At 43.2% G+C, this 12,933-nt stretch overlaps 1 long non-coding RNA gene across 1 annotated transcript; it reads left to right on the top strand.

The window, feature by feature from the left end:
• Positions 1-3,811: 3,811 nt before the first annotated feature.
• On the top strand, positions 3,812-12,909 carry LOC107974602 (uncharacterized). Its single transcript, XR_001717432.2, has 2 exons — positions 3,812-3,919; positions 12,586-12,909. It is a non-coding gene; the product is annotated as an uncharacterized LOC107974602 (long non-coding RNA).
• Positions 12,910-12,933: the final 24 nt, after the last annotated feature.

Below are 12,933 nucleotides of genomic sequence, written 5' to 3'. Positions count from 1 at the left end.
CCTTCTTGCTGAATGATAAGACCCCTTGTTTTTTATTCTAAGTTGGGCACAGGGGTCATGCTGAATGAAGACTACATTTTGCAGTTTTTGCTGAAGCTTGTTGATGTCAAGAGATCAGTCCTAGCTAGCAGAATATAAGCGGAGCAGAAACAGGTAATGTCCTTGGAGGAAGAATGCTCTTTTCTGCCTCGTTCCTGCTGGCTGGAAATAGATGCAATGGCTGGAGCACTAGTGACAATCTTGGACAATGAAGTGGTATTTGTGTGTGGAGTGCTGAGGAGGGTGCTGTCCTCAGAGATCAGGAGCCTCCAAAAATCCTGCCAAGCCCATCCCGCAGCGTGCCACCACCTGGCCAGCTTGTCTTTCGTGAAAAAGAAATGCATATCGGTTTTGTTTAACCCAAGTCTACTACTTCTGGGGACAGAAGGAGTGATTAACTCTCCTATATGTGACTTCCAGGTTAGAAGACTAAAACAGTTCCAGAATGACTCACAGTTATCTATAAAGACCAGATGAGAATAAAAGAATAGATATCTTAGGACACAAAGGGGACAGAAGGAATTAATGCTTACTTTTTCAAGCCTAGTTAATAGCTGAAGTAGGAGCAATATGTCTTTTCTTTATTTATATTGGTATTCGCATATTAACTATTCCCACGTGAATGAATTGATGTGTTTCTTACAGTTTGTCACTATAATAGGGCAGCTGTTTTGAATGATATTACTTTGCTCAGTATCAGTATACTAACTACCATTGTTTTTTCTTGGGCATCAAGAACTGAAATATGCATGTTCACCTTGTAGATTTAAGTGTCCAAGTCCCTCTGCACATTGCCAGTTTTCATACTGGGTTTTACATGAAGCCCTGCAGGCACATGGGAGTGAAACTGAGGACATAAGACAGTCAAGATGTGACGAAGCAAACTGGTCTCCCTTTTGCATGATGAGCAGTGATGGATGCTGTGAAATAACATCCTACCTGACCCAGAGCTGATGGGACAATGCCTGGGTGACCGGCGTTGCTCAAACCACCTCGCGACCTCGGTTAATTGTTCACTCTTTACGTAACTTATTTCTGATCCCAAGTGGTATTTCTAGTGTTCCAGTGACCACGCTCATCACTGAGTAACTGGGGTTAACACAACACACTGCCGTAGTGTCTCAGGTTCTTTTTGAGCCTCCCTGCTATATATTATCCTGGGACTTCCATTTCCCTCCCGCTGAGAGATTCCCCCTTCATCCAAACAGAGTGAACTCCTTAGCTCCCAGGGTGGTGGAGTCACACTGAGGATCTTGGCTGAGGTTTGGCCACAGACCAGCTCACCCTGTGCTAAAAGTGGAGGTTGTGGCAATCTTGCCTGAACAGGTATAGTAGCTCTCCTTACACAAACACACACAGATACACAGCCACAGTGGGGAGAGACAGAGAGAAAAAGAGAGAGAGAATGTTCCCCATATTCCCTAGGGTGTTCTCAATTTTTTTTTTTTTGAGACAGGTTCTCATTCTGTCCCCCAGACTAGAGTGCAGTGGCACAATCACAGCTCACTGCAGCCTTGACCTCTTGGGCTCAAGCGATCCTCCCACTTCAGCCTCTGGAGTAGCTGGGACTACAGATGTGTGCCAGCACATCTGGCTAATTTTTGTATTTTTTGTAGCCATGTTGCCCAGGCTGGGCTCAATTTTTTTTTTTTTTTAATTTAAACTGTTGAGAGCATATCTGACACTCTGGCTTATAAACATAATTTTCTAAAGCATCGACTTTTCCCAAAGTGGAAAATGCTGAAGCAGCTTGTCCAAAGGCAACATTGTAAATAAATACTGAAAAATAAACAGAAGTGACCAGCATGGTTGTGACGTCACCTACAGCAGCGCCTGTTCGGTGATTAAAGTTTCAGTGGCCCTGCCTCCTGTATGTACAACTTCCCATTCATTGCATGGGTAGAAAAGCTCTTCCTGACGCCCCCATCCTGTATGCCAGCATCTCCTCAGAGCCAGCAAGGCCTGGAGCATGTGTGGGGCAATGGCAGTGAATGGAAGAGCAGTGATGTGTGAAGTTCAAGTTCTCCCCTCTTTCCCATGAGGTCCACTGCTGGTGTGTTCTCTCCTCCCTATCAGGTTACTCCAGGCAGGTTAGGAGCAACGCTAGTAATCCAGAGAATCTTAAAGTCAGGCCTGGCTACATTGCTCCTAAGTGTACCAAGAAGACAACACCCTCCATTCTGATGATCAGTTCCTGGAGACTCTGTTTATTAACTCTTTAATCACCACCAATCACCCTTCAAAGGAGATACTGTCAGAGGCATTCGAACCAGAGTGACTCCATCTTGAATGCAGCCTGGACAAATGAGGCTGGGCTTGCTGGGCTTCATTCCCAGGAGTCTGGCATTCCCAGCCTCTAGATGTTTACAGTTAAGAGAACAGATTAATAATGTTTACTAAGCAGACCGAGGCCCAGGAATGTCCTGATATTCTGATAGCTTGAGAACAAAAGCATTCCTAATTTTGCTTTAAAGATAACAATATCAATTCTTGCAAAATATTGTAATTAATGAAAATTAATCTTTTATCACAAACCCTTGTAGTAGAGCACATCACTCATGATTTTTTTTTTTTAATCCTGTATATAAACAAGCATTATACCTAGGATGGGTGCCTTCCTCCTCTTGTTTTCGGGAATACCCTGCTCTACCTATGGAGTAGCCATTCTTCCTTCTTTTACTTTCCTAATAAACTTGTCTTTTCTTTATTCTATGGATTCACCTCAAATTCTTTCTTGCGTGAGATCCAAGATCCCTCTTTTGGGGTTTGGATTAGGACCCTTTCTGTAATAATACTGTTATTACCCCTACCTACAGATGAGGATGAATTGTGACACAGAAGTGTTAAGTGGTGGCTACAGCTGGAGAGCACCAGGACAGGCTGGGGTTGGATGGTTCTCCTGGCTTCAGAGTCTGTGCTGTCATCAAGCATCCCCTGACGGATGCTCCCGTCTTCCCCAGGGACCCTGCTCAGGTTCTCAGAGTTTTGTGTCCTATTTTACTCAAGGGTTTTTCTTGGCCATGGCTGTGGAGGACACGCTGGCTACTGACAGCTAGGGTCATCATGCTCAAGAGAGGACTATCTTCATTACACTGTTTTGGCCAGGACTTAAAAATTTACCACTTTCACGATGATTCTCCACCCGCTCTGTGCCCCTGGAACACCAGCTTTCTGTGTATGAATATCCTAACCTGCTGGGGGGAAGCCATCACTGGCACAGGCTGCCTTTTGAGGTTAAGAAGGTCCTTAACAATGAATCCTTATGCTAAGCACATGGCTTATGCTTGCTTCCCCCCACTCCGCCCCCAACTGGGGAGTGAGGAAATGCAAGGGAATCACCTCGTTTATGCTCTGGTTTCCTTTCAGTGCATTAAAGAATGCCCTTAGGCTGACAAAGCATTAACAGTCAGCAAATGTTTGTTTCATGTTTGCACATTTCTTTTGGCAAACACCCAATTTCCTCTCTAACATTTCTGATCAAGGCTCACTCTTGTCTTGGGGGTAACTTGAAAAGTGAGTAACCAGGATTTTAGTTAACATAACCAAAGTCACAGGCGCATGATATAAATGCTGATTTTGCCCCTGTGATGCCCTTGCAGTTAGCTTTTGAGTGCTCTCCATGTGACCAAGCTGTGCTGTGTGCCTTTTCATTGTGTTTCACATGCCTTTCGGGGTTTGTTTATCACAGATGAAAAAGAACAAAGACAAAAACAAAACTATTTTGGTGCTTTAAAACATCATGATCGGTAACCAGGTTCTACTCTACACAAGAAAACTTTCTAGGATCGCACCCTCCCAAACGGCATGCTAACAGTTGTTTCTTGATCGAAGATATCTGTGATCAAACAAGTTCCAGAAATGCAGGATTGGACCGAGCAAGGTGGGTTTCTTGGAGCAGAACAGTCCTAGCCTTTATTCTGCTGGGGAATCTGTGGCTCATTGTAAGGGAAGTCCATCATTGGGCAGCACAGGCTTAACAGACAGAGGAGAGCTTTCCTGAGGGTCATTGCAAGGGATCAGTATCTGTTAAGATATTATTTAGGAAATGATATACTCGATTTAGGATTCTAAAGGTGAATTGCTGTGGCTTCTGCTTGCAAACTTTCATGTATTCTAGCTAGGCATACATAAACCAAAAATGAAATTCTAAGCCACCCAGCCAACCGAACGGACCTCCCTTTTGGCAAAGGAAATCCCAAAGAAACTTTAAAAACCAGTTCAGGTCATGATGGAAAAGGTGGCCAGATATGCATTATTATGCCCTCCTCCCTTTAGGAAGTTAGGCATAACAGACCAGCATTAATGCTAAAATGGAGATCTTAAGACTGATAAAATGGACTCTTTGTAGCAATAAGATACCGAATTCGAATTCCAACCTGACTCTGGTATAGCATCACATGGCAGAAAACAGATCCTGAAGGAAATCAAAGTATTTTACCCCACTATATATTAATATTTCTGTGACGTATTTTGGAAGGGCTCTGCACAGCCTTCTCTTGTGAGGGAAATTTGCATTGTGTAGAGAATGTCCTTCCTTTACTAGATCTTTTCCACAGAGTTTGACACCTTCTAAGGTTGGAAAAGAGACATTTACCATATATTCTCTCTGAAGTCGGCTACCTGGAGTCTTCATCTACATGACAAGAACATCAGCTTCTACAACTTCCCTTATTTTAACACAAGTATGTCTTTCTGCAGACTACAAAGCTTTCAGCAAAGCTTAACTCTTTCAACCAATTGCCAATCAGAAAATCTTTAAATCCAGCCTATGACCTATGAGCCCCCTTGCTTCTAGATGTTCTGCCTTTCCAGGCTAACTAAATGTATAACTTACAGGTATCAATGTATGTCTTTGCCTGTAACTTCTGCCTCCCTAAAAATGTGTAGAATCAAGCTGTAACTTGACCACCTTGGCGTGTTCTCAGGACCTCTTAAGGCTGTGTCCTGGGCCATGGTCACTCTTATTTGGCTCAGAATAAACCTCTTCAAATATTTTACAGAGTTTAGCTTTTTTTTTTTTTTAATTAATACATGTAAGACAAAGTGAAAAATTGAGTAAATTCACTACAACATTATGCATTTACATCTGGAAAGTTCTAGCGGTGTGGTGGGTGGTGGAAGGATTCATGAGAGAAGTGCGTAGGACAAGCAGCATGCCATTTAACAAATGCTTTCATGTTGCTCCCCTTGGATAAGTACTGCTCTTTCTCTTTACAAACTAAAGTTTATAAACTAAAGTTCTGCTCACATGGATACTAGAAAACATTTTCTACAAGCAGGCTTGCAACTCATTTGATGGTGTATATGACCATCATATATATATATATGTACACATATATGTACACACACATATATATACATGTATATACATATATACTGTCAGGCCTCTGAGCCCAAGCTAAGCCATCATATCCCCTGTGACCTGCACGTACACACCCAGATGGCCGGTCCCTGCCTTAACTGATGACGTTCCACCACAAAAGAAATGAAAATGGCCTGTTCCTGCCTTAACTGATGACATTATCTTGTGAAATTCCTTCTCCTGGTTCATGCTGGCTCAAAAGCCCCTACTGAGCACCTTGTGACCCCCACTCCTGCCTGCCAGAGAACAACCCCCCCTTTGACTGTAATTTTCCTTTACCTACCCAAATCTTATAAAACGGCCCCACCCATATCTCCCTTCGCTGACTCTCTTTTCAGACTCAGCCCGCCTGCACCCAGGTGAAATAAACAGCTTTATTGCTCACACAAAGCCTGTTTGGTGGTCTCTTCACACAGACGTGTGTGAAATATACATATATGCATATGTACACATACACACATATTCATAACTGGCAAATGGATGCCCATTTTTTTCTGAGGATAATGAGACATAATTTGTACATTGTGGAAAGAAAAGAATGAACAACTAAATATTGTGCTTTAAAGTTAATTTTGAATCATGATGTAATTCTTCTCCTATATTATCTGCCTATTTACTCCATAAATAAATGTACTAACTGCCTCTGAACTGTACACTTAAAATGGTTACACTTTAAACTGTTTAATTCTATACTATGTGTAATTTACTTCAACAAAAACAAATCAGCAGAGGCTGGATGTATCCATAAATATTTATTGTCTCACCAATCAAAACGGAAATGGTATACTTTGCAAATAATAGGATTTATTTGACATATGATAGTTTTGCCAGAGTTCTCTATTTGTTAAAATAATTTTAAGTCATTTGTTTTCACTTATGAAGTCAATGTAAAAAAATTATGGCATCTTACCAAAAATCCATAACTCCAGGCTAATCATGAGAAGACATTAAATAAATCCAAATTGAGGAATATTCAACCAAACACCTGACAAGCAATCTTCAAAACTGTCCAATACAAGGAAAGACTGAGAAGCTGCCACAATCGGAAGAGATGAAGGTAACATGAGTAAATGCAACTTGAGGAATTGGCTAGGCCCTGGCACGCCTTGGGCTTCGTGCCCAGGAAACCACCCTGGTGATGTGGAGTCCTGCATTGGACAGAAGGGTGCTAATCCCAGCACTTTGGGAGGCCAAGGAGGGTGGATCATGAGGTCAGGAGATCGAGACCATCCTGGCTAACACGGTGAAACCCGGTCTCTACTAAAAATACAAAAAAAGTAGCCGGGCGTGGTGGCGGGCGCCTGTAGTCACAGCTACTCGGGAGGCTGAGGCAGGAGAATGGCGGGAACCCGGGAGGCGGAGCTTGCAGTGAGCCGAGATGGCACCACTGCACTCCAGCCTGGGTGACAGAGTGAGACCCCGTCTCAAAAAAAAAAAAAAAAGAAGGGTGCCGTTCTGTGGAAAGACTGCTGAAGTCTGAATGAAGCCTGGAATTTAGTTACTGGTACTGCACTCATATTATTTTTTTACTTTTAATAAATATATAACAATAAATTACATATTGGGGTAAGAGAACCCTTTCTGTCCCCTGTTGAGGTTTGATATTTGAATCTGAGAAATGAACTGAAATAGACTGATTAATAGGAGATAAGACATAAATTTATTAGGTGCATGGAAATATCACAATACCTAACAATCCAATGAGACTTATATAACCTTTTTCACAGGGGAAAGGGAAGTAGGGGCTGTAGGCACTGTTAGAAGAAAAGTAAATGATTTTTGGGGGAGATGAACGGGCTTGAAGAACCAACAAATGCCTGGGACAGAGTCTGTCTGGGCTCTGGGTGTGGTGTCCACTCTAGTCTCTTCTCCCATGAGTTAATCTTCATTGTTTTATGAAATTATAAGAAGCAGGCTCTGCACAACTGCATTCCTTCCAGAGGAACTTCCCTTAGTTCGGGGAGTGAACCTCAGATAAGGTCCCTTGCCTGTACTTCTGAAGTGGCAGAAGGACAAGAGTCTTGCACGGGGGCGTCATAGAGACTTTGATTCTGGGGCTGCTCCTTTGGTTCAAAGAGGCCAGCAGGTCAAAGCACCATACTTTGAGGCATTGTTTTCTGAACCCCAACATGTGTAAACTGATAACATTAGAGATAGCTGGGTGGAAGATACCTGGAAACTCTCTGTAGTATCTTTGCAACTCTTCTATAAATTTAACATTATTTCAATGTGAAAAATTTTAAAGTAAGAAAATAATGAGATAGAGAATTTTTAAAAGTCTCTTTCAAAAGTTTAAAAATAAATGGGACTCAATCATCTAGAAATTCAGGTAATTTTATTTAGGTTATCTAGAAATTCAATGCTTCTATCAACTTCAACTTAATTGGTTGGTTGTATGTCAACTGAAATAGATGAAAGTTTCAGCCCCTTCCATCTTTGGTTGTATGTCTACGGGAGGTTCATTAACCTCTTGGTGCTTCAGTTCCTCATCTGAGAAACAAGGTATTTTAGTGAGTTCCGGCTGTCATAACAAAACCCCATAGGCTGTGGACTTAAACAACTGAAATGCATTTTCTCAGAGTTCTGGAGGCTGGAAGTCTGAGATCAGGGTGCCAGCTTGGTTGGTTTCTGGTGAGGACTCTTCCTGGCTTGCTAACAGCCACCTTCTTGCTTAAGGGTCTTTCTTGCTTGTGGGAAGGGACAGGGTGAGCTCTCCAAAGTCTCATCTTATAAGGGCACTAATTCTGTCATGGGCACCTGTATTTAATCCATTTTCACACTGCTATAAAGAACCACTGGGTAATTTATGAAGAAAAAAGGTTTAATGGACTCATAGTTCTGCGGGCTTAACAGGAAGCATGACCGGGAGGCCTCAGGAAACTTACAATCACGGTGGAATGTGAAGGGGAAGCAAGCACCTTCTTCACATGGCAGCAGGAGAGAAAGAGTGGGAAGTGCCACACATTTTTAAACCACCAGATCTCATGAGAACTCACTCACTATCATGAGAATAGCAAGGGGGAAATTCGCCCCCATTATCCAATCACCTCCCACCAGGTCCGTCCTCCAATTGGACATGAGATTTGGGCAGGGACACAAATCCAAACATATCAGAATCCCACTCTCGGGACCCCGTGTAAACATGATTATCTCCCAGGGTCCCACCTCCCAATACCACCACATTGGAGATTGGGGGTTTAATTTATGAATATCAGGGAGACATCATTAAGTCCATTGCATGGGAACGTGCATACCAATAAGGCAACTTGTTTCTGCTGAGTGACATTATGTTTACAATGTTCTGTGAAGTTGCTGCCACGTGGCTGCCCTTCACTGAGCACCAGTACTGTTGTGTGGCTATCAGTGTGATTCCCCAGAACCTCTGTCGATATGAACAGTGATCATGGATTTAGTTCAGCATCTCCCTAACAACAAAAGGGTAAGATATTTAACTACATTAAAAAGTGACAGATGACATCACTCTCAGGAATAGATAAAAACTCTTTGACTCTTAATTTAATCCAGACCATTTACTTGACATAAGTAACTTTGCATCCACCAGGAGCAAAGGGGGATCAAAAATCCATCCATGCCAGAGTGATAAGCTCAGGCAGTGCAGGATAGGGGAAAATAATGCCACGTTAGAAAGAAGGATGACACAGCAAGGAAGGCAGAAGGCAGGACCTCCATCCTCACACCAGTGATGGCAGCAATGCCACCAGAATAGAACAGGGAGGTGTTGGGGAACCCTCTCCATGGAAGGGCATTAGAACTGAATCCTGAAAGATCTGGATCTGAGGGACTCACCGGAATATAAAGGGGACAAAGAAAACACAATGAATACAAAACGGTCTGGAGGCCTGTCCCCAGAGATTTCAGGCTGGAAACAAATCTGACTGGGTTGTTCTATAGGTACACCTCTCTGTATTTCTTTTTACATGGTAAAACACTTGGGAACACAAAGCCAGCCAGCAGGACCATCACCACCACTTTATTTTGACTGAGCCCCAGCTCCAGAGAAGAAGCTTAGAGCCAGGGCATCTTCCTCCTGGAGACACCCTCTCACTGGCCTCCTCTGTTCCCTGAGCTGTGCGTGAAGAAAGGGCTGTAACCAGGAAGTGAGTTTTTGTCCAAAAGTGTTGAATTTCAATGGGTCAAGACTTGGATGTCATAGTGCGTGATGGTTAATATTGAGTATCAACTTGATTGGATTGAAAGATGTAAAGTATTGTTCTTGGGTGTGTCTGTGAAGATGTTGCCAAAGGAGATTAACATTTGAGTCAGTGGCCTGGGAGAGGCAGACCCACCTTCAATCTGTGTGGGCACAATCTAATCAGCTGCCAGTATGGCCAGAATAAAAGTAGGCAGAAGAATATGGAAAGACTAGACTGGTTTAGTCTGCCAGCCTGTATCTTTCTCCTGTGCTGGATGATTCCTGCCCAAGAACATGGGACTCCAATTTCTTCAGCTTTGGGACTCTTGGGACTTCAACCACGGACTGAAGGCTGCACTGTCGGCTTCCCTACTTTTGAGGTTCTGGGACTTGGATTGACTTCCTTGCCCTTCAGCTGCAGACAGCCTATTGTGGGACCTCACCTTGTGATTGTGTGAATCAATAGTCCTTAATAAATTCCCCTTTATAAATACATCTATCCTATTAGTTCTGTTCCTCTAGAGAATCCTGATCAATACACAGTGCCATATGCAGCTTTTATTCCAATGAAGTTAAACCTGAGAAAGAGGCCACACAGGTGGTTCTCCTCTCTGCTCCTCAGAGAAGTCCACTTGCCTTCCTGGTGACTGACAGGCTGTGAGGTTCCTGTTTCATTGTCGGTCACCATTTTTCCACCCCAAACTCAACAACAGGTCGGGACACACAGAAGCTCAGAGAAGTGTGCACGTTTCTACATTGCTGGACAGCTCAATGCTCATGCCCCTGGAGCTCTCCAAGGTTGACCTTCATGTCTCGCAGGAAGGACATTTCAGCCAGCCTTCGTCCCCCATAGAGCAGAGCCTGGGGTGAGAAGTAGGTGCCAGTCCTTCATGAGGTGGTGAGGGTGGAGGAAAAGGGAGGTGAGACAAGAACACTGTGAAGCAGAAGTGGTGTGATGTCCAGCATTGCCCCTGCTCCAGGAGCCCCCAGGAGACCCACCAGCCTCTCAGCAGGTGGCCCTATGGTCCATAGGACTTCTCCAGTAGAGCTGAAGGGAGGGATCACAACTCAGAAAATTCTGGAGAGGGAGGGAGGGGATCTTTGATCTACCTTGCTTCCTCCCACCTCCCTCCACCTTAGAAGAGCTGCCTTATAGGCACTTCCAGGTGTCTCCTCCTTTCCTGGGCAGCGGGGAGCCAGGCCAATGTCTTGGATCATGGAATTGTGTCAGTGTCACAAAGGAGGCTCCCCAGACACAGGCAGAGCACAGAGCATGAGGGAGAGAGAAAGAAGGGTCGGAGGAGGCTGAGAAGGGTTGCAAGGCCAAGCTCTCAAAATGGCCATAGAAGTGTTTTATCTTTCCTCATCTTTGGCATTTTAAAAAATGGTCATTCAGGCATGACAGAGCAGGGCTGGGCCAGAATATTCCGCTCACCGAAACACATGTTCGGTTGTTGTTCTGGGTAAAGGATGTGAGGTAATGAATAATTCCTGAAGTTTGGTGGAGAATTTGGCCAAATTTTGAAGGCACTGGAAAGAAAAACATTGTTTCTGCATGTTAGTGAAAGAGTAATGAAGAGCACAGCAGGGCAGTGAGGCTCAGGGGTGAGAAGCCGCCAGGGAAACAGGATACCTGAAGAGGATGCATGGTCTTGATTATCTGGGATGATGCTGGGGATTCTGAGATGGAACCTGCTCCTTTTTAAGTACCACCTTAGTGCCATCAAAGGAATATGGCTATGAGTGGGTTGAATAACATTTGGATACACAATCTGAATGTCTTAGTGCAGTTTGCCAGGTCTAAGAGAGAGTATGTTTTCATTTTAATAATAGCTTTTGCGTTCTCATTTCTCTCTGGTGGTGTTATTTATTTCACTTGGGCTCTGGTTTAAAATGAAGCGTTCATGGATTGGTCTGATATCAAATCACTAACACAGCAGACACCAAAGTGAAAAGAGAGTCCCAGGAAGGGCAATGAGCCCAATGATCTTGCCTTTTTGATGATTCCCATAAATCCAAGCATTTTGCTAAAATTAAAATGGCAACCTCAAAATCAGGCACAGTGGTAATCTAGAAGCAAAATTAGTACATTGCTGGAGAAAATAAAGAGAGAAATTAGAAACGAAAGCCCGTTTAGACTGACAAAGGATGGAGAGGGAGAATTCAGAGGAAACAAAGGGAAATTATACATTGTACACATACACACTTAGGATCGGGGACTACAAGGTCACACTGTTACTACGAAAGCAGACTGTTAAGTTTTATGATGCTGGGAGACAAATGCCTTCCAAGAAAAAGTAAAAAATCCCGCTAGGTTTATACAATCCTAGCCAGCAAAGTTTATGCTTTCAGAAAAATGTGTCTGAAAACAGGGGATTACAATACAAACCATTGTGTACCACCCCCTCCTGCCCTTGAGTTCCATGATGGCTTTCACAGATAGACATAGGAGATATTGAGCTCGAATTCTGCAGTGGACGGGGGTTTCTTTGCCTCTGGTGGAATTCCTTTCCCTCTGAAATGCCCTTATTCTCAAGGACAATTTTCTTGCTCCGTGGTTTATTGTCTGAGCAAGCCTTTATTGTAGGCAAGGAATCTTTGGCTACACTGAGCAGTGCCAAGAACAGTCAACAATAAACAAATAGTCATAACATTCAGCAGCATGTCAGTTATTGGAATGCAAAAGATAATGGTGGAGCAGGCTGAGGGGGCTTTGCATTTCTCTCCCTCCAGCCCTAGAGATTGCTTGCAAGTTTTCCTTCACGTTTTAAAAATATTGGAGCTGCTTCTTAAATATTGTAATGGCCTTTTCCTCCCTCACATTCACTTCGACCCAGATTTCTGACTTAGCTCTAACAGGACACAAAACTGTCATCTCTACCCAGCACTTGCTATGTCTACTCATAGTCCTATTGTTTAAGTTTATTGCCTATTTTTTAGCTGGGATTCTGCATATATCTATTTGTGTTTATGATATGGTCAACTCATAGGTTTTGCTCTCTCATGCTTTGTGTCTATGCTTCTCTGCCAGGCAGCAAACCCTGCAATTTGCTTTTGAATCCTACAACGGAGTACTTGGATGGATGGGGTGGTTGCAGGATGCCTTTGAAGGATACTTGTGAAGGTGGAACCACCGTGGCTTGGAAGCTTCGCAGATGTCGCTGTCTCCAAGGATCAATTGCAAACACAATGACCTGATGAGCAGAGAAATCCCATCTTAGAAAAAAAGAGAGAGCTGAGTCTACAGAGCCGCTACTTAGGAGTCTGACTTCATAATCAATTGTGAAATGTGGAATATAATAGAAATTTAAATTCTATCTACATTATGTTAGGGTTAATAAAAAAAAAGGACATATATGAGTAGTCTTTAAAAATTCCT

The sequence above is a fragment of the Pan troglodytes genome, chromosome 4, assembly GCF_028858775.2.
Source record: "Pan troglodytes isolate AG18354 chromosome 4, NHGRI_mPanTro3-v2.0_pri, whole genome shotgun sequence".
Taxonomy (NCBI): Eukaryota; Metazoa; Chordata; class Mammalia; order Primates; family Hominidae; genus Pan; species Pan troglodytes.
This window is presented reverse-complemented; position numbering and strand designations above follow the sequence as displayed.